Source organism: Rhineura floridana, chromosome 4, assembly GCF_030035675.1.
Source record: "Rhineura floridana isolate rRhiFlo1 chromosome 4, rRhiFlo1.hap2, whole genome shotgun sequence".
Classification (NCBI taxonomy): domain Eukaryota; kingdom Metazoa; phylum Chordata; class Lepidosauria; order Squamata; family Rhineuridae; genus Rhineura; species Rhineura floridana.
In genome coordinates this window covers 154996420-155018074 of record NC_084483.1, presented here as the reverse complement: position 1 = coordinate 155018074, position 21655 = coordinate 154996420, and positions in this window count along the sequence as shown.

Below are 21655 nucleotides of genomic sequence, written 5' to 3'. Positions count from 1 at the left end.
AGGCAGATCCACACCATTCCTTTAAAGCACATTCAACACCCATTTGAAGCACATGAATCCCACCACAGAATCATGGGAACTGCAGTTTGTTAAGAGTGGTGAGAACTATAACTGTGAGGGGGGAATGACACTTCCCAGAATTCTTTAGGGGAAGTCATGCGCTTTAAATGCGAGTTGGATGTGCTTTACACATATTGTGTGAATCCGCTTAATAAATTTTGCCTGCATGTAAATTGTTTTAATTAATTTTTCAAAATGGAAATAAGCTATAAAGTGTAGTGGGTGACCATGGGCTACTCACCATTTCTCAGCCTATCTGTCCCTCAGGATGAAAACAATGGAGAACCATGACTACCCCAAGGCATACTTAAAATGTAAAGGAAGTATTGTACAACCATAGTATGCAATTGGATACTTATAGGGACACATCATGACAAAACTGGGTGGAAGTAATGAGTGGGGTACCACAGGGCTCGGTCCTGGGCCCAGTGCTCTTCAACATTTTTATTAACTACTTGGATGAGGAGGTACAGAGCATGCTTATCAAATTTGCAGATGATACAAAATTGGGGGGCATAGCTAATACCGTGGAAGACAGAAAGAAAATTCAAAGGGACCTTGATAGGCTGGAGCATTGGGCTGAAAACAACAGAATGAAATTCAACAGGGATAAATGCAAAGTTCTACACTTAGGAAAAAGAAACCAAATGCACAGTTATAAGATGGGGGATACTTGGCTCAGCAGTACGACATGCAAGAAGGATCTTGGAATTGTTGTTGATCACAAGCTGAATATGTGCCAACAGTGTGATGTGGCTGCAAAAAAGGCAAATGCTATATCAGGCTGCATTAACAGAAGTATAGTTTCCAAATCATGTGAAGTATTAGTTCCCCTCTATTCAGCACTGGTTAGGCCTCATCTTGAGTGCTGTGTCCAGTTCTGGTCTCTGCACTTCAAGAAGGATGGAGACAAACTGAAACAGGTTCAAAAGAGGGCAACAAGGATGATCAGGGGACTGGAAACAACGCCCTATGAGGAGAGACTGAAGGAACTGGGCATATTTAACCTGGAGAAGAGAAGACTGAGGTGAGATATGATAGCACTCTTCAAGTACTTGAAAGGTTGCCACACAGAGGAGGGCCGGGATCTCTTCTCGATGATCCCAGAGTGCAGGACACAGAATAATGGGCTCAAGTTGCAGGAAGCCAGATTTCGACTGGACATCAGGAAAAGCTTCCTAACTGTTAGAGCCATACAACAATGGAACTAATTACTAGAGAGGTAATGGGATCTCCGACACTGGAGGCATTCAAGAGGCAGCTGGACAGCCATCTGTCGGGAATGCTTTGATTTGGATTCCTGCATAGAGCAGGGGGTTGGACTTGATGGCCTTATAGGCCCCTTCCAACTCTACTATTCTATGATTCTATGAAAATATTTATATAAGCATGACTATCAAATATGTTTATTTATATAACCTGTAAAGATATTTATAGTGCAATCCTATGTTTGTTTACTCAGAAGCAAGTCCCAATGTATTCAATGGGGCTTACTCAACCAGGGAAAACTGCAGCCTCAAGTGATAAGGAACTTGTTCTTTTAACAAGTCCTTTAAGTTGAGACCTTATCCCAGTCTGCGTCTGTGTTGAAATTGCTTTTTAATATGTTTTTAAACTTTTTCTTAAAAAAATGTTTTTAAAGCTTTTAAAAATGTTTTTAAAGATGTTTTGTTTTAATATATTTTAAAGTCTGTTTTTATGATTTTTAAAGTGTTTTTAGTGCTTTTGTTTGCCGCCCTGGACTCCTACTGGGAGGAAGGGCAGGATATAAATCAAATAATAAATAAATAAAAATAAATAAATAAACTTCATTCATTTTTTAAAAAAAACACAAGTCTGCGCTATGTTTACTCACAAGTCCCATTAATTTACAGCACAATCCTAACCATGTCTACTCAAAAGCAAGTCCTAATGGAGTTCAATGGGGTTTACTCCAGGTACATGCTTTACTCCCAGAAATGGCTTTACTCCCAGAAAAGCAGATATTGGATTAAATACTTTCATATTTCATAGCCCAGGGTCTGACTCTTGGACAAAAGAGGGAAAAAAACATTAAGCCATATTACTTACGCAAACTGCAAAAAACTCAAAGCCACCATATTCTGACGTTCAGCCTAGGCATGCCTGGATCAACAAGTCACAACTCTGGTGTCATTGGCTACAATCATGAAAGGGCAGGGTTACAGCCAGAGCTTTGAAAAGTTACTTTTTTAAACTACAACTCCCATCAGCCCCAGCCAGCATGGCCACTGGATTGGGCTGATGGAAGTTGTAGCTAGAGCATGGATCTGTTTAAAAAAATGTTGTGTGGGGGGAGCGGTTGACGTTTTGGTGTATATCTCAGGAATTAGACCACCTAGAAACTTACTTTTTTTTTAATTGAAGCTGAGAGTCCGGAGAGTAAGGGGTGGTAGCCAGAGAGCTGGAGGCCCCCCCCAAAACCAGAGACTCCAGCCGAAAACACACACACCGGGGCACACACACACACACAAATCATCATCACTCACCTCCACAGCTCTTCGCCATTCTGCTGCTGCCTTCTCCTCCATTGTCCTTGCCCTGGCTTTTTCCTCCGGCGTCCATTTTTTCCTCTCAGAGTCAGATGCTAGATTCCGACTCTGGAATGATTGCATGACTAACCAGAAATCTGTAAGCTATATGCAAAGCAAAACTTCATTATGAAACGTTAATGTCTAGAATAATTTATGCAATGAAAAGCTCAAAGTAAAAAGGCTGATTGAGGTTTAAAAGGTTAACAAAAATAGCTGTAACTTCAATACTTAACAGCACAATCCTATGAATGTTTACTCATAAGTCCCACTGTTTCCATAGGGCGGGGCATATACAACCTACTATATGTATTTAGGATTGAAGCCTCTTGTTGTTGTTATGTGCCTCCAAGTCGACTATGACTTATGGCAACCCTATGAATCAGCGACCTCCAAGAGCATCTGTCATGAACCACCCTGTTCAGATCTTGTAAGTTCAGGTCTGTGGCTTCCTTTATGGAATCAATCCATCTCTTGTTTGGCCTTCCTCTTTTTCTACTCCTTTCTGTTTTTCCAAGCATTATTATCTTTTCTAGTGAATCATGTCTTCTCATTATGTGTCCAAAGTATGATAACCTCAGTTTCATCATTTTAGCTTCTAGTGATAGTTCTGGTTTAATTTGTTTAACATGGCTGCAACCATATCTACTCAGAAGTAAGTCCTATTGAGTTCTATGGGGCTTAGTTCCTTAATAAGCATGTTTACAGTTGCTGCCTTCAGGGGCATCCATCTGTGCTCCCATCTAACATCTCTGCAACACTAAGCTCCTTTCTTCCAATAATGGCCTGGCCTGAGGGCACATAAACCCTTCTTGCCAGAAGCAAGTAAGCTAGATTAAATGTTCCCTAAAGGTGTTGAACTGTGACCTGGGAGACCAGGGTTTGAATCCCCACAAAGACATGAAGCTCACTGGGTGACCTTGGGCCAGTCACTGCCTCTCATACTCAGAGGAAGGCAATAGTAAACCACCTCTGTCTGAATACTGCTTACCATGAAGACCCTATCTGGGATCAACTGGAAGGCAGTCCATTTCCATTTTGCATCACCCTAAGCTTGTGAGAAAGAATGACCTTGTCACTTCAGATGGACCTAGGAACACCCTATTTTAGGTAAGATTTCTATTTTAATCTCCAGAGAATTTTTTTTGAATGGTATGCTCCAAGCAAATGTGGTTGATACAATGTATCATGTTTAATGACATCACTAGGACCCGCCCTGTGATGTCACTAGGACCCGCCCCGTGACGTCACTAGGGCCCGCCCCCATTTTCTCTGGTTTTTGAATGGTTCCGACCTGGCAACCCTACTTACGAGGGGCATACAATCTGATCAGAATGAGGGAGGGCGATGAATGGAAAACAGGGTTTTTGACCTCTTATGGTCAGTTTGAATATCTGGTGATGCCATTCGGGCTTTGTGGAATCCCAGGCGTGTTTCAAAAGTTTATGAATGACGTGTTTAGAGACCTTTTGGACACGTACGTAATCTGTTACTTAGATGATATCCTGGTGTTCTCAAAGAACCAAGAAGACCATGATCAGCATGTGAAAACTGTGTTGAGAAGACTGAGAGAGAATCATCTGTATGCTAAGCTAGAGAAATGTGGATTTGACCTCAAGTCTTTGGACTTCCTTGGGTATCGCATCTCAGGTGAAGGAGTGGAAATGGATCCAGAAAAAGTGAGTTGTATACTGGATTGGGGACAACCAGCCACTAAAAAGGATGTACAACATTTTTTGGGATTTGCCAACTACTACAGAAAGTTTATTCCAGGTTTCTCCAAGTTAACATCCCCTCTCACTGACTGCTTAAGGGGGAAGAGAAAATTTCTATGGACAGAGGACGCTGCAAGAGCCTTCGAGGAGTTGACGGTAAAGTTTTCCTCTGAGCCCATCTTGCGCTTCACTGACCCTACCCACCCTTTCGTTGTGGAAGCAGATGCTTCAGACTTTCCCATCGGGGAGGTCCTCTTATAGGGGAATGGGGAAGGAACGGAGCTACACCCTTGCGCGTACTTCTGCAGAAAACTGAAGGATGCTGAGAGGAACTATACAGTGTGGGAAAAAGAGTTACTAGCCATTAAGGATTCTTTTCAAAATTGGAGGCAATACTTAGAGGGGGCTCAACATCAGATAGAAGTACGTTCAGATCACAAGAACCTGGAGAGTCTACAGACGGCCCGGAAGTTGAACCAGAGGCAGATACGTTGGTCGCAGTTTTTTACAAGGTTTAACTTCAAGATTACTTACCATGCCCATGAAAAAAATCAAAGAGCAGATGCCCTGTCCAGATAGCCACAATACAAAGGAGGTGAGATTGACAACCAACCCCAGTATGTGGTTCCGCCAGAGAAACTGGTGTTGGGATCATGTCAACCTCCTTAGGAAGAGGAGCTCAGAAAGGCACAAAAGGAGGATCCATGCACGCAACAGTACATTCAGCAGATGGAACAGAGCCAGGGACCAGAAGTAAACTTCCATTGGAAAGATGGGCTGTTGTGGCGTAACACCGCCAGATATGTGCCGAAGGGTGAGCTAAGACTCAGAATCCTGCGTCAATGTCATGACTCCGTCACAGCAGGACACTTTGGCATCTTTAAGACCATACAAAATGTAGCCAAGGACTTTTGGTGGCCTCAAATGCGCAGAGACATTGAGAACTACATAAAACCCTGTGCTGTCTGTGAGCAAAAACAGAGACGGGAAGGCCTACCGGATTGTTGGAGCCCCTCCCTACTCCGAATGAACCCTGGAAAGATTTATCCATGGATTTTATAACTGATTTGCCGAGGTCCCAAGGAATGACGGCCATCCTAGTCATAGTGGATTCCCTCACAAAAATGGCGCATTTCCTCCTTTGCCCAGGGGTCTTAGAAGCTAAAGAAACAGCCAAGTTGTTCATAAAGGAAATTTACCGTTTACATGGGCTGCCAAACAGTTTAGTCTCAGATAGAGGAACCCAGTTCACAGCTAAGTTTTGGAGAGCAGTTTGGAAGCAGTTGCAGACGGAGTTAAAACTTTCTTCTGCTCACCATCCTCAGACGGACGGGCAGACGGAAAGGCTGAACGCGGTCTTGGAAAGGTATTTACGTTGTTATGTTTCGTATCAACAAAATGACTGGGTTTCCTATTTGCATTTTGCAGAGTTTGCCTATAATAACTCCTTGCATACTAGCACTGGACAGATACCCTTCTTTGCTAATTATGGGTTCCATCCCAAGGCATTCCCTAGTAGTGTATCAAATGTGCTGGTGCCTGCAGCAGGAGAATTTCTGCAGGAATTACAGGCCGTGCACCAGGTGCTTAAACAGCAATTAAACGAGGCCAAACTAGAGTACAAAAGAATTGCTGACCAACATCGAAGAGAGGGGGCCTCCCTCCAGCCAGGAGATCAGGTGTGGTTGTCCACCAGCTTCCTTCAGATGCCAGGCAAGTGTAGGAAGCTGCAAGACAGGAAACTAGGGCCTTTCAAAGTGGAGGCACAAATCAATCCCGTGGCCTATAGACTGAAATTGCCTGCTACCTTCAAAATCCATCCCGGTTTCATCGCTCTTTGTTAACGAAAGCAGCCCCTCCCACCGAGTTATGGCCACTGGAAGTTCCGGGAGCACCCATTCTAGTAGGGGGACAGCCGGAGTTCAAAGTGGAACAGATTCTGGATTCCAGAAGGAGGCATAATCAATTACAGTACTTAATTCACTGGAAGGGTTATGGGCCAGCTGACAGATCTTGGGAAAATGAAAGGGATGTGCATGCCCCAGAATTAGTGGAAGAATTCCATAAACAGTTTCCCCATCATCCGAAACCGACAGGTGGGGGGAGGGCACAGCATGAGAGAGGGGATGGTGTCAGGATGCAGGATTGGGACCCTAGCACTTCAGAGGATGAGCAGGAGATCACTTTCTCAGAGCTGGGTGAAGAGGGGGAGGGAGAACTCTCAGAGATAGTGTTGCCCAGCGACCGCAGAGGCCTTGAAACTCCAGCAGACAAAGTTACAGACACTACTCAGGAATTTCCCACGCTTACCCCCTCACTGAGCCAGAGCCGTTAGACCAAGAAGGAGGGGGGATTCCACTCCCTCCTCAGCCAGGGAAAAGTCAGCCTGATGGGCATGACGCTCACCCCCCCTTTCTCCAATCCCAGAAACAGAATCTTCAGAAGAGGAGGGGGAGGCAGTACTTCCACCCTCACCACGAACCCGGAGAAGGGAAAAACGAGTCAGGGGGAGAGAGAGAAGGGGCGGGGAAGAAATTGTCCTAAGGCGGAGTGAGAGAATTCGCGCCAGAAAGCCCCCTTAAAAAGGATAAGGGGGGGTGGGAATTCCTTGATCTGTCAACTCTCTTGCATGTCGCAGGACACGTGTATTGTGTTGCTTCATGAGGAGACGTACTCTCTGTCTGGATATTACATTAATAAAAACTGAATTGCTTTCATCGACTGGTGTGATTCCTGAGTCCAGCCCTGGACACGACACATACTTAGAGAAGCTGTTGACATAGTTAATTCCCTTCTTCTACACCAGGCCCAACCCAGGAGCCTGGGTATGGAGTCCTTGGACCTCCAGAATGTTAGGCCCTGTGGGTGGGGGGATCTTGGTGGAAGTGTCTGGCACATCAGAGGGAGTGGTGGAAGAGGCCTGAGAGGCAAAAGCCACTAACTTGCCTCTCCTGCCCCCGACACCCCTCTTGCAAGGAGGAAAGAGGGAAAGTTTGTGGGTAGCAGCCGCCCATTTTTTGGGACCCATGTCAGCTGAAAGAAAAACTGTGAGACCAGCAAAATGAGGAGCAAATGTGCCTGCTGCAAGTAACAGGTGCCCTAGTATTTATTATTATTTATTTATTTATTAGACTTTTAGTATGCCATCTATGGTAGCATCATCATCATCATCATCATACAATAGCAACTAGCCAATACTTACATTAACAGTAGCAATAATAATTATATTAATGGCAGTAATAACAATGGCAATATAAATGCTTCCTATAGAAGGGCTGCTAGCCAAGCTGTCAAGGCGCTGCAAAGAGCATTGGGGGAGCTAACATATCCTCAGACTGCCTAGTCCTGTTGCTTGGCATGAAGTGAAATTAAGGTAAGAAAGGCCATAAACATTTCAACAGCAAAAACGACAGGCAACGGGGCCTGTACATAGTACTAGAAAGAAATAGCTATGAGTAAGCACCATGCTTATGGGGACTGGAATAGGTAGGGTTGCCATATTGCCCGGTTAGCCGGGTTTTACCCGGATTCTATGCATGCCATCTGGCACCCGGCTAGCCCCTTAGGTGGCCCAGATTCTCAGCTTTAATTAAAAAAAAAATAAGTTTCTAGGTGGTCTGGTTCTCGAGATATGCATAAAAACGTCAGCCCCCCCGACTGTTAAATCTTTCTTTAAACAGTACTGTATACAGTACTACAGCACTTCCTAGCTTTAACCCCGCCTGTTCAGGATTGCAGCCAATCAGGGATTGTGTTTCAGTTTCATTGACCTGAGGCAGTGTCTAGAAAAACAAAATGATGGTTTCACCCCCTGTTTATCTGAAAATCTCATAAATTGGGTAAGTATATACATTTCAGTTTTTTTTCCTCTTGTGTGCAGAAGTCAGATCCTGGGCAGTGTTTTGAAAACCTTCCCAATGCTTGCTTTTTGTAAAAGCAATGCTAATCCCATATGCCCAGAGTAAATCCCATTGAATTCAATAGGACTTACTTTTGAGTAGACATGGTTATGAATGTGCTGAAAATCAATGGGACTTTGGAGTGAATGTAAAAAAGAATTGTGTTTGTGTTCTAACTCTTTCTGCCCCCTTCTCCAGTCCTATTTTAAAGCAAGTAGGCAGGGCTTACTTAAGTATTACAGTTTTTATTCTGTAGGAAAGTAATACTGATTTTTTAAAAACTAATACTGATTTTTCTGCAATGACCAACTGGTTTGACAATAAACTATTATATGGGCTGTATGTATTTATACATCTGCAGTGTGTGCGTGTGTGTGTATGGAGTCTTTCCAACACCCCTGTGAGGTAGGGTTGGAAACCAAGGCAGCTCACAACAAGAAATAAAGCCACTTAAAATCCAATAACCATAAAAACAAGTATAAACAGTTGCAAAACAGCGTAAAGTGGCATGATTCGGAATTTTGGGTTGTGTGAATGAAGTTGCTTATCACTTGAGGTTGCATTTCTGTCCCTGTTTGAGTAAGCCCCACTGAATACACTGGGACTTGCTTCTGAATAAATAAACCTAGGATTTTACTATAAATGTCTTTACAGTTTGTGTAAATACATATATTTGATAGTCATGCTTATATAAATATTTCTTCATTTATCATATTTTTGGTTTTTGGTTAGGAATCCTGACTGGTTGTGGGATGCTGAGTTTTCTGCCTTACTCATAGGAATCTTGTTGTGGTTGGTATGGTATTGCATTTAGGAAAGTGTTACTGCCTTCTGTGTTTTTTTTTCCTATTTGCATTTCACTTATCTTTAACCTCACTCCGTTACAGCCATAGAAGCAACAACAGCATATGCAAGATAATTAACTCCCATTAGTGATAAGAACAAGAATTTATAATTATTATTTCAATTAAAACAAGAGGCTTATCAATACTTTGAAGAGGACCAGATATTTATTTTGCTTCTGAGCCCAGGACTGGGTCTTTCATGATGCCCGGGGGGGGGGGGAGCAGGAGAGTAGTCAATAAGACAGATGTCCTGGCATTGATAATCGAATTAGCAAGGTATGTATGGGGTTGTTGCACACTTCCAGGCCCAGTTTCATTTTGAGTATGGAGGTGGAACCTGTGTAGATGTGGTTGATCAAAGGGAGAAGAAATTTTGAGCTAAGCAAAGCTCTGCTTTTATAAAACCTAAGAAACATACAGATACTTTGAATGTCTGAGTGCCTGCACCAGTGGAATACTGGAGGAACTTGTAAAACTTGCTGCAACAGTATCTAGAACTGAGCATGTGGTGTGAAAGACTCCTTTTCCTAACATTTTGGCTTCTTGTTTTTCTCCACCCACCGCATCTTTGAAATATATCGTATATGGTTAACCGTACTGCTGCCCTGACTTACTTAGTTTGTTGCTATTTTGTGTTTTTATTATGTTTTTATATTGATTGTGTATTTTTATTGTTTTTATTATATTTGTAAGCTTTGCTGAGCTCTGTTTTTAACAGCAAAAGGGCAGGATATAAATTCTCTTAATAAATACTAGAGTCTAGGCATTTAAGGCTGAAAATGTTGCTTTTAAAAAAAAGATTTCTCACATCTTTCCCCAGCTTTTGGTGGTAATTCCTAGGCACAAAAACAAAACAACTGGACAATCCAAATATTAATATGCAAATATTTGCATAATATGCAAATAATATGCAAATACTTTGCATAATATGCAAATTAACCTGCCCGGATTTGTGGAACTGGAATATGGCAACCCTAGGAATAGGCCCAGGGCCTTATACAGAGTCAGACTATTGGACCATCCAGCTTAGTATTGTCTACTTTGACTGGCAGCAGCTTTTCAAGGCCTCAGAATGGAGGACATTCTCAGCCCTAGCTGGAGATACAGGAGTTTGAACTTGGGAAGTTCAAGAAGATGCTCCGCCGGGCCACTGCTCTGCCCACCACTCCTGAGGGAGTTTTGAATAGGCCTGTGTGGACTCAGAATGTGGTGAACAGGCTGCCACCATGAGGAACCTTCACTGTGCTTAACAGCACCTGGGGGAAGGAGGCACCCAGGAACTATGACAGGGTGTGCCTCCTCCCTCCAGGTCTCCTCAGCAACTGCAGTGCAAATGGCAGCTGGGTTAGCTAGAAACTGAGATGCTTGGCCTGCGATATGTGGTGGACGAGAGAGGTCCTGGTGGTGCTGTGATGTGGCTCAGCAGGGCCGGATCAGTGGAAGCTTTGGCCTTGCTCTATTGCCACAAGGCCTTCCCGATCACCAGGCTGGAGAAGGGGGGAACCAGGCCAGGAGGGAGATGAATGGTCGGCCACCCAATCTGCTGCCCCTCCCCCCCAAAAAATATCACTTCAGGCCTCCACAAATTGCCATGCCAGGGGAAAGACACCCAGGTTGGGGGGGATGATTGGCAGGCCTTCCAACCCACCCCCAAGGGGTCCTGCTGACTATGAGGGGCGTGCTCAAATCCCTTGGAGTGAAGATGGAGGAAAGAGTGCTGGTGGGTGTTGGCTTCTAAGGAGGAGGCTGTGAAATGACTGCAGGAGAGCTCAGGCTTGATACCAACTTCTTCCATGACAACCCAGAGGCTCTCAAACAGCTGCTCCAGTTATGTCCCCACAGAAAGTCAGCACATGAAGAAAGAGACTAATAGCAGCATGGCTGAGGCCTCTTGGAGCTCTTGTGGGATCACCCAGGACTACAGGTGGCCTCCTGAAAGTTGGAGTATGGATGAGAGGTTGAACCTCCTTCCCTGTTTCCTGATGAGGCTTCATATCATATATCCTGGAAACAGCTATTGAAACACCAATGATGCACCTTCAGGATCTTAAGTGTTTACATAACCAAGCACTAGCAGTAACAATTACCACTAGTTATAACTGCTACAATGCATGGGAGAATGCATATATTCCAAGGTGGGCCAAACTATGGAGATCTGTATTTGCCTCTTTGTAGGCTGGGGAAAGGGCAGGTGCTATGAACAAAGCTGTTCCCTCAATTCCCCTGAATGGCCAAACTGGTGAAGTGACCCATTTTCCAGAAGGAAAGTTAAGTTCTGTGCTTCACAGCTCAGATGAATCAGAGATGCTGGACAAAGATGAGGACAATTCTCCTACTACTGTTATACTTCAAAACGGGAGTTCTGTGAACTAGGGATGTTAGAAGGCATCAATTTCCATTCCAACACTGTTTCTGTTCTGCTTCAATTCAGTTTTCAACAAACAGTATGTTATTCGACTTTTTTTCTGCTGTGGAAGAATTTTATGTAATTAATTATGTAATGACTGATGTTTTTTATTGTGCTGTCCCACACCATTCATTTCAAAACAATGCAAATGGGAAACAAATAATAATCAATTACGTATTGTTTATAACAGCAGCAAATAATCTCCGGACCTGAGACAAATAAGCAAATATGCTCCCATTTCCAATTCTCCAACATTCCTACAGCAAACCCCTGCCTCTCTATCTTCTTTCCCAAAGCTGAAATACATGAACACTTTATGCCTCCCTATGGATGGCCAATAGAAAGGAATTACAGTAGGGCCCCACTAATATGGTGGGTTAGGGACAAGGCCCCCGCTGTAAAACGGAAATCAACGTAAAGCGGGGCCCAATAGACTATAATGGGCTGTGTCGCACGAAAATGACGTCAAAATGGCGCGCAATGGAAAAAACCCGCCGTATTAGCAGAACAAGCTCTGTAAGATCGGGGCCTTTCCCTAATTGAAAACTGCCGCATGAACGAAGCACCGTAAAGCGGAACACAGTAAAGCGGGGGCCTACTGTGTTATTTTTCTAGGTGGCATTCCTGGACTGATAATATTACCTATTAGGATTAGGCAATCCAAACTGCACAGAAGGGAGAAGCATGTGAGTGCACAAGACCTGTCACGCAGCGGGAAGACCTACCATGTCTGGCAATAGATCTTGCACTTGATGGTATCCACTGAAGTGGCGGTAATTTTATTACTACTATGTAGCAGCTGGTCTCCTGATTAACAACACTGGAAACACTATGAACAGCAGAGGTGTAGTTATTTGGGGTCGCAGGGGGTTATAGACTCATTACTTTTTTGGAAGCAGGGTCCCAGCCAGGTCCCTATGTATGCATGAAAAGGGAACACGTTAGCCACTGAGAAGACTCTTTGCTCTTTCATGCTGATTGGAGCCAATCTGAGTGAAAGGAGGTGAGTCAGCCTCTGAGAAGACTCTTCTCTGTAGCTAACACGCAGCCTCCCCTTTCATGATGATTGGCTCCTAAAGTCTATAGTAGTGGAGTGTGGACTCAGAGATGGCAGGTAGAGCAAGGGAGATGAGGGAAAGTGGAAAAGGGGACATGGCTGTGAGTGGGTGTGGCATCACTATTGTGATGGGACCCTGCACTTCTGAATTTAGCCATATACTATTGATGGGCAGTACAGATGATATATGTTTATTATAGATATAGATATAAATATAACATATAATTGTATGAACTTTCTTTATACCTAATCAAACATTAGTCCATGTAGCCCAACATTGTCTACTTTTGATTGCCAGCAGATCTCCAAGGTCTCGCGCAGGAGTCCTTCCAAGTTCCACTATTTCAGAGCTTTTATAACAGATTATGAAGATTGAAGACATGTCTATCTGCATGCAAAACATGTGGCATTACCACTGAACAAAGGGCTTTCCTTCTGCAAACTTGCCAAAGTCCAAATCTGAATAAAGATGGGAATGTTTTAATATCTCTCTGTTTGAGGTGGGTCAAGGTTACATTGGCAAAGAGGGATAAATTAATGGGATTGTTTATATGATGATTTATATTATCTTTTTTATTTTCTGTTGGTAAGTTTTCTATTGATGAGCTTCCATGGGTGTTTATAATTTGCATACATACACATCTAACGGCAGGAGCAAATATTGCAATTGAATTGCAAATATATTGTACATATACGCAATTTCAATATTTGTTGCCTACCTTGAACCAAGTCTTGCAGATTCCCACGCAATTTGACTTGCAGGAAGCATCAGCTTTGAAACCCATCATCCAAGGGCTTTAAAATCTTAATTGTTGGAGCCAAATGTTTCCAGCTGTTGTTGTCTTCCATTTTTTCCCACAGCATCTTGGCTGAGGTCTGTTAATGGCCTGTATTCTGCAATGGCCTGAGATATTAGCATAATCATTGTTTATGCTGGACAGAGGAATATTCCTCAAGCCTTACTTCATTAACTTTTTTTTCTTTTAAAGAAAAGCTTGCTACCCTGTTTATCTTCAAAGGATGGAAACTTTTTCCATGTGAAACAGTTTAGGCAGACTAATTCTTTTTCTTTTCTTTTCTTTCTTTTTTTTAAGATCCTGATACTAAAGCAAACCAAATACCAGAAGTCAATCTGGGCTGTAAACTGGGAAATGTCATTCAGGCCTGAGTTGCTTTGCAAAGTTGTGAGAAGTTGTTTCTATAGAAACTTTTAATCTTTCGGCTGTTAAATTTCCAGCTCTTTCCTTCTGCTCAGTAATTAGTCTTCATCATCTCCAGTTTATATGATTTACCCAAATATTTCCTTTGCAAACAATTATGGATGGCTATGACATAACGGCTAATAATTTGGAAAGGCAGAATGATTTTTGAAATGGCAGTTGATGCTTTGAAATTAGCTGCTATCATGGAACTTTTAAAATAATATTACTTAATTCTTGTTGGTGACCTGCATTGCCTTATTTATTTAACAAGATGTATATGACACTTGATTGTCAGAAAACCTCTAAGCAGTTTACAAGTAACATTAAAATTATCAATAAAAATCCTTAAAAACAAGTAATGTGAAACATTTAAAAGACAATGAAAACAGCAGTAAACTAAAAAGAGATTAAATTAAAACATATGTGTCTGGATAGGCTTGTCTAAACAGAAATGGTTTAACCAGGTGCCAAAAACAGCTCATCTAAAATAGTAGAATTTGGCCTGTTTGGGAATATCAAATTTCTCCAACAATTTATGCTAACTGGTTTTTTTTAAAAAATCATCCCCATATAATGAAAATAGAGTGGTTTCATTTTTGTTACACAATAATTAGCATTTATAATAACATTGATTATGGCTTCTGCTTTGCAGAAAGTAGTAAAGTATTGAGCATCATTCCTAAATGAAGTATACAATAAGACATTTTCTTTGGTTTTGGGGGGGCAGAAAAGTAACATTGACCTATGTTAATCAGCTTGATTTGTTCCAGTGTACCATAGGTTAGCTGTGCAGACCTTAGGCAAGTCATCATTGGCTGCAGATGGGAAGGGGGGGGGGAAAGTTCAATCCTCAATGGCATCTCCAGGTAAGGCTGTGAATATCTTCTGCCTGTAATCCTGGAGAGCCGCTACCAATCAGCGTAGAATATCCTGACCTGTATGAACCAATGGTCTGACTCAGTATAAGGCAGCTTCCTATGTTCCTTCCTATTCTCCCATAATATTTGATATAAAAAGCAAATTCACACTATTGAACATGGTCCATGAAAGTTCTAATTGTCAAGTAAGATCTTGTTTTTCATAGCTGGTGCTAAACTGAGATATCTGAAGTATGCATCTTCAGCATCTGTACTAGGGCTGAGTCAAAAGGGTGAACATTTGTGGCAGTGTTGAAAAGCAAACTCATCCCCAGTGGTAGCTGTTTAGAGATTGCCTCTTGAAAGACATCAAACGTGTTTAACCATGTAGAGTGTCAGTGACATCAGCATATAAGCAAATCTGACTGGTGCCATGACATAAGTTTTGTTCATTACGTGGTCCCCAGATGACTGGGATTGCCCACATGATTTAATCAGGGAGGATGCAATAGTTTGAAGAATAAAAATGGTGCTGAAGCTACAGCAGAGGGTGTGGGAAACTGTGGCTTGGGACAAACTAAACATTCTCAAAATTAAACATAATTAAAATTATGAGAATATTTATCATAATCAGGAAATATTTCAGCCCTCCTTCCCAAAGAGCTGTTTTTCGGTCCAACAATTGAAATAGGCTGATTATTATTTGTTATTAATATTAAAATTAATAATTTAACTTCTTACCTGCCCATCATAAAGTCTCAGGGCGAGTTACAGCAATTTCATAATGCAATATTAAAATCAGTATAAAACAAATTACAGTCAAGGGAATAAAATAATACAATCTCCAGAGGTATGTCTTCAGCATATGACAGAAACTATACAATTAAGGTACTAGACACATCTCTGTGAGAAGGGAATTCCACCAGTTAGGGGCTTCCATAGAGAAATGCCACTCCCCTGGACTTGCCCCCCCCAAATTGGCAGTGCAACTACCAAGAAGGTCCCCCTCTGCCAACCTTATCACCTGAGAGGGTCTATAGGAAAGAAGGCAGGCTTTTAGATATTTGGAGCCTAAGTCATTTATAGTTTTCAACACAATTGTGCGCACTTTGAATTCGGCGCTGAAGGTACAAACCTTTGCTATATTCCATGACACAGATTTTTATGAATTTGAAGAGTGCTATCATGTCTTCTTTCAGTCCTCTCTTCTCAACTTACCCTATTTCTTCAATCTTTCCCCATAGGATTTGTTTCCAATATCACTGATCATTTTTGCTGCCCCATTCTGAACTTATTCTGATTTGCCTATCTTGTTCTGAAAGAGCAATGCCCCAAACCTTTTTTTTAAAGCTCCTGTTCATTGGGCCTGGGCAGGAGATGGACGGTCTATTTAAAAACAACAACAACAAACCAGTAGATTTGATGGAATCACTCTGAAATAACCTAACAAGGGTGGCAAGCAGCAGACCCTGAAGGGCAATTTGAACCCAAACCATCCAAGACATAACAGGGCATCCTGTATCCACAATCTAGCCTTTACTTTTCCTTTGCACGCTTCTAAACAATCCCTGCCAAAGGCACTTCAGAGAAATAATAGTTTCCCTCTATTCCATCCCACATCACTTTTGACCTGTTATATTTGATTAGTTAATTGAAAGGGTGGGAGAAGATTACACACCCACACATTTCTTCCCATTGCAGATGTCAGATGGGAAATTCAGAATAAGGATTTTTGTAACATTATTTCTCTGCCCTAATTAAAAAGTTGTCCTTCTTGGATGGATTTCTGAACTAATAGCGACAACTAGTGGTCAAACAGATTAATCCAAGAGGCTCATAGTCTCTGGAGTGGGAGGGGAACACTGTCTTCAGGCCCCGATAAAAACTCATTTATTTAGAATCACATTGAAAAACATTGGATGCACATTCTAGTAAGTGCCCTTATTTCGATGGGCATTTGTTAATGAAAGTGCTGGCATGCATGGACTTTTAAATTCTTCTCCCAGCTTCCTACTCAACTTCTTACATAACTGCAAGCACCTTGATCATTTCAAACTACTCTTAGTTTCTGGCTTTAGAGCCAGATGCACGGAATGAACAATGGCAAGAATCTGTCCTACGTTTGTTAACGGTACACTCCTATGCATGTCTACTCAGAAGTAAGTCCCATGGAGTTCAGTGGGGTTTACTCCTAGGTAAATAGGTACAGAATTGCAGCTTTAGGGTGCAGCCCTACAGGTGGCCAGAGGTCAGCTGAGGGACCATTGGCCATCCTGTACATGCTACTCTGCTGGCGGAATCACACTTACAATGCGAGAGACACCCTCAGTATGCCAATGGAAAGCTCTGTGAGCCAAATGTACACCAAATGTGATAGTGGTGGAAGCAGGGTGCTCTGGGAGCATCTTGGAAACAGTCAAAGGTCTATGGGATCCTAGCCCCCTCATTCCCTCAACACACACACTCAGGAGCCCTCAACTACTGGAGCTACCATAGTTAATTCCCTCTGATTGATCACTGGTGGTGGTGGTGGCGGCGGCAAAGATAGGGTGTTACAGGACATGTCAAGTGTGGCTGATAATCCACAGGATTGTATGCCCCCTTTTCCGTGAACTCACCCCCATCCCTAAAAAGGTAATTTATTCCCTCCCATTAACGGCATGATGGGGATGGGGTGGGGAGAGAACAACTTAAATTACATTATTTATTTAGTTATTTAGTTATTTCATTTATATCCCACCTTTTCTCCAAGGAACTCAAGGTGGCCTACATGGTTCTCCCCCTCCTCGTTTCATCCCCACAACAACTCTGTGAGGTAGGTTGGGCTGAGAGGCAGTGACTGGCCCAAGGTCACCCAGTGAGTTTCATGGCTGAGTGGGGATTCAAACCCTGGTCTCCCAGGTCATAGTCCAACACTCTAACCACTGCACCACATTGGCTCTTGTGCTACTGTAATGTGCCCTGGGATCTTAGGCTAAGAGGTGAGTAATAAATCTAATAAGCCAGCAGAAGAATGGCAAAGAAAAAGGTAAGAAAAAGCTGCCCCTTATCTCCTGCCCAGATCACAGCAGGCCACCAGGGCTTATTCGAGACAAATGACTACCAATAGTTAAAGAATGTGGCATCAAGCTTTGATGGCAAAAATAACAAACTCTGTTCACATGAGGAAAAAACACAGAGAAATTAGTTTTATAATAAATTGGATGCCTTTTATTGAATTTTGTGATGTCCATACATTTTACAAAGATGTAGGAAGCTGTTTTAAAATGGTACAACTTAATGTGTATTGATTTCTTCTGGTGGTGGGAACAATACAGACACACACACATGTTGGGTTGGGGGCTCCATGTTAAATGTCTGCTAACCATGTTCAAGCATCAAAGGATGGCCCATCACTCCTTTCCCCTTCACTTTACATTTTATGGAAGAACAGAATACTGTAACTACGAGGTTTCCCAAATGGCAGTGCTGCCTTTATTACAGAGTTTTGGGGTGATAATAATTACAGCTCACCGGGGAGAAAAAAAATACTAATAGCAGGTTTCAGAGTATAAGCACCCAACCCAAGACATATCAGAACAAAACATTTCCACCTTCTTATAAGCCATATGCTAGATGACCTGATCTGCAAACTAATGACAGAGTGCCTTAATGTAGGCTTCATGACTAGTCCTGATTGTGCAAAAGCACTCTGCTAGTTGTGCCAACATCAGGGCTGACCATTTGCAGTCTCATACTTGGAACCAGAAGTTTCAACACTCCTGTCAAATGGTTCCAGTGGGGAGGAAAAAGACAGGAAGCAGGGGAGGAACCAGAAAGGGGTGCACTCCCCCATATGTACACCCAGATAGGGTTGCCGTATTGCCCGGTTAGCCGGGTTTTACCTGGATTCTTTGCATGCCACCCAGTGCCTGTTTAGCCCCTTAGGTGGCCCGGATTCTCAGCTTTATTTTTTTTAAAAAAATTAAGTTTCTAGGTGGTCCAGTTCTCGAGATATACATAAAAACGTCAGCCCCCCGACTGTTAAATCTTTCTTTAAACAGTACTGTATAGCACTTCGTAGCTTTAACCCCACCCATTCATGATTGCAGCCAATCAGTGAAGCCAGGGTTGCATTTGGTTGACCTGAGGCAGTGTCTAGAAAACCTCATTGCAATGCGAGAAAATGGTGGTTTTCCCCCGTTTATCTGAAAAACTCATAAATTGGGTAAGTATATACATTTCAGCTTTTTTTCCTCTTGTGTGCAGGAGTCAGCTCCTGGGCAGTGTTTTGAAAACCTTCCCAATACTTGCTTTTGTAAAAGCAATGCTAATCCCACATGCCCAGAGTAAATCCCATTGAATTCAATAGGACTTACTTTTGAGTAGACATGGTTATGAATGTGCTGAAAATCAATGGGACTTTGGAGTGAATGTAAAAAAGAATTGTGTTTGTGTTGTCTCCCAAATGGGTTTGCTGCCTGGTGCGCAGTACAGCCAAATGACCACACCCAGGTTGAAGGGTCCAACAAACTTTATTTTGTTCTGGCCAGAAAGAGGTGCAAGGCGATAATTCGCAAAACAAGCACACCCCTTATGGGTGTGCTACACTTTTATACATTGCAAAGCAAAAATTCATGGCACATTCTAATTGGCCTCTTAGTGCCAACTTGTCACCTTTCCATTGGTTGATCTTCTAACTATGCCCTCCACTTCTTATGCACACGGCACATTAATTTCTCCTCCCATTCCAGTTTGCCATTCCAGTTTGCCATTACAGCAGCAGTTTCCAAGCACGTATTTTACTGATAAGGTTCAGCAAGCATGTGACTTCCCTAGGCCTTGTAAAATTTAGTTTCTCTTCTTTATTTTCTTAAAAATGCTGGCCCTGAGTCATCATGTCCCCGCTTTGAGACTCGAGTCCATCGTTTAATGGATTCGCAGTTCTCACTTATCTGGCCCATTCGTAAGAATGCTTCAGCTTCTTTGTGATTTCTCTCCACTGGGCCTTCTACTAGCTGCTCCAAGATCATTACCTTTTGTTTCATCATGTTTCTAGGCGTACATATCTGCAAAGTAGCAGTGCAAAAGGGTAAGCATTGTACACAACAACATATCATTACACCAACTATAATTAAAAATACAACAATTACATACATTTGTCTTAACCAAGTAAAATTGGGAAGCCATGACGTTAACCATGAAAAATCCATTCCCTCTTCTTGCCCAATATTCTGTACTAGGTGCTGTAACCCTTGAATGTCTTCCTCTATTTGTTTAGAATGGTCAGACAGATTAAAGCAACACATCCCTTTAATAGCTTGACACCCTATGTTCAGTCTCAGGAACAAATAATCAATTGCAGCTCGATTCTCCAGGGTCCCTTCTCTAAGGCTTTTAACATCTGAGGCTAGATCCTTAAGCGCTTGTGAAGTGAAATTCAAACCTTTGGCCATTGCGCACGCCATTTTCTTGATCATGTTAAAATTCATGGCTGCAGCTACCCCTGGAGTAAAGAATGCTGCTGCAATCATTTCACTATCAGATTTGAATTACATTCCGGGGTTAGCTGTATTACTGATCTCTTTCTTCGCCCTTTTTCTTCAAGGGTCAGTATTTCTTGTTTATGAGCCTCTCCTTGTTTCTTTGTGGGCAAGGCTAGGGACAGCCTCCCTATAGCACAGGGTCCTCCAGTGCAATTTGCTGGTATATAAGAAAACACTTGACTTCCACATACAAGGAACCAACCTGAAGGGAGGGGAACATGTCCATAAAAGAAGCTTCCCTGCTGTACCTTGGTACAATTTAGACCATTCCTGTGATTTGATTCAGTCAGATTAAGACAATGGGGGACTTTAGAGGTGCAATTCACAAACACCACACAATCCGTTGGATTTGGGGTGGTTCCTTTAATTTGTAGTCTAATCATGTGCTTACTTTTCTCATAGATGGGGTGGATAAGGAATTGGTTAAGAAGCAGAAAGCAGAGAGTAGGAATAAACGGACAGTTCTCCCAATGGAGGGCTGTAGAAAGTGGAGTCCCTCAAGGATCGGTATTGGGACCTGTACTTTTCAACTTGTTCATTAATGACCTAGAATTAGGAGTGAGCAGTCAAGTGGCCAAGTTTGCTGATGACACTAAATTGTTCAGGGTTGTTAAAACAAAAAGGGATTGCGAAGAGCTCCAAAAAGACCTCTCTAAACTGAGTGAATGGGCGGAAAAATGGCAAATGCAATTCAATATAAACAAGTGTAAAATTATGCATATTGGAGCAAAAAATCTGAATTTCACATATACGCTCATGGGGTCTGAACTGGCGGTGACCGACCAGGAGAGAGACCTCGGGGTTGTAGTGGACAGCACGATGAAAATGTCGACCCAGTGTGCGGCAGCTGTGAAAAAGGCAAATTCCATGCTAGCGATAATTAGGAAAGGTATTGAAAATAAAACAGCCGATATCATCATGCCGTTGTATAAATCTATGGTGCAGCCGCATTTGGAATACTGTGTACAGTTCTGGTCGCCTCATCTCAAAAAGGATATTATAGAGTTGGAAAAGGTTCAGAAGAGGGCGACCAGAATGATCAGGGGGATGGACCGACTCCCTTACGAGGAAAGGTTGCAGCATTTGGGGCTTTTTAGTTTAGAGAAAAGGCGGGTCAGAGGAGACATGATAGAAGTGTATAAAATTATGCATGGCATTGAGAAAGTGGATAGACAAAAGTTCTTCTCCCTCTCTCATAATACTAGAACTCGTGGACATTCAAAGAAGCTGAATGTTGGAAGATTCAGGACAGACAAAAGGAAGTACTTCTTTACTCAGCGCATAGTTAAACTATGGAATTTGCTCCCACAAGATGCAGTAATGGCCACCAGCTTGGATGGCTTTAAAAGACAAATTCATGGAGGACAGGGCTATCAATGGCTACTAGCCATGATGGCTGTGCTGTGCCACCCTAGTCAGAGGCAGCATGCTTCTGAAAACCAGTTGCTGGAAGCCTCAGGAGGGGAGAGTGTTCTTGCACTCGGGTCCTGCTTGCAGGCTTCCCCCAGGCACCTGGTTGGCCACTGTGAGAACAGGATG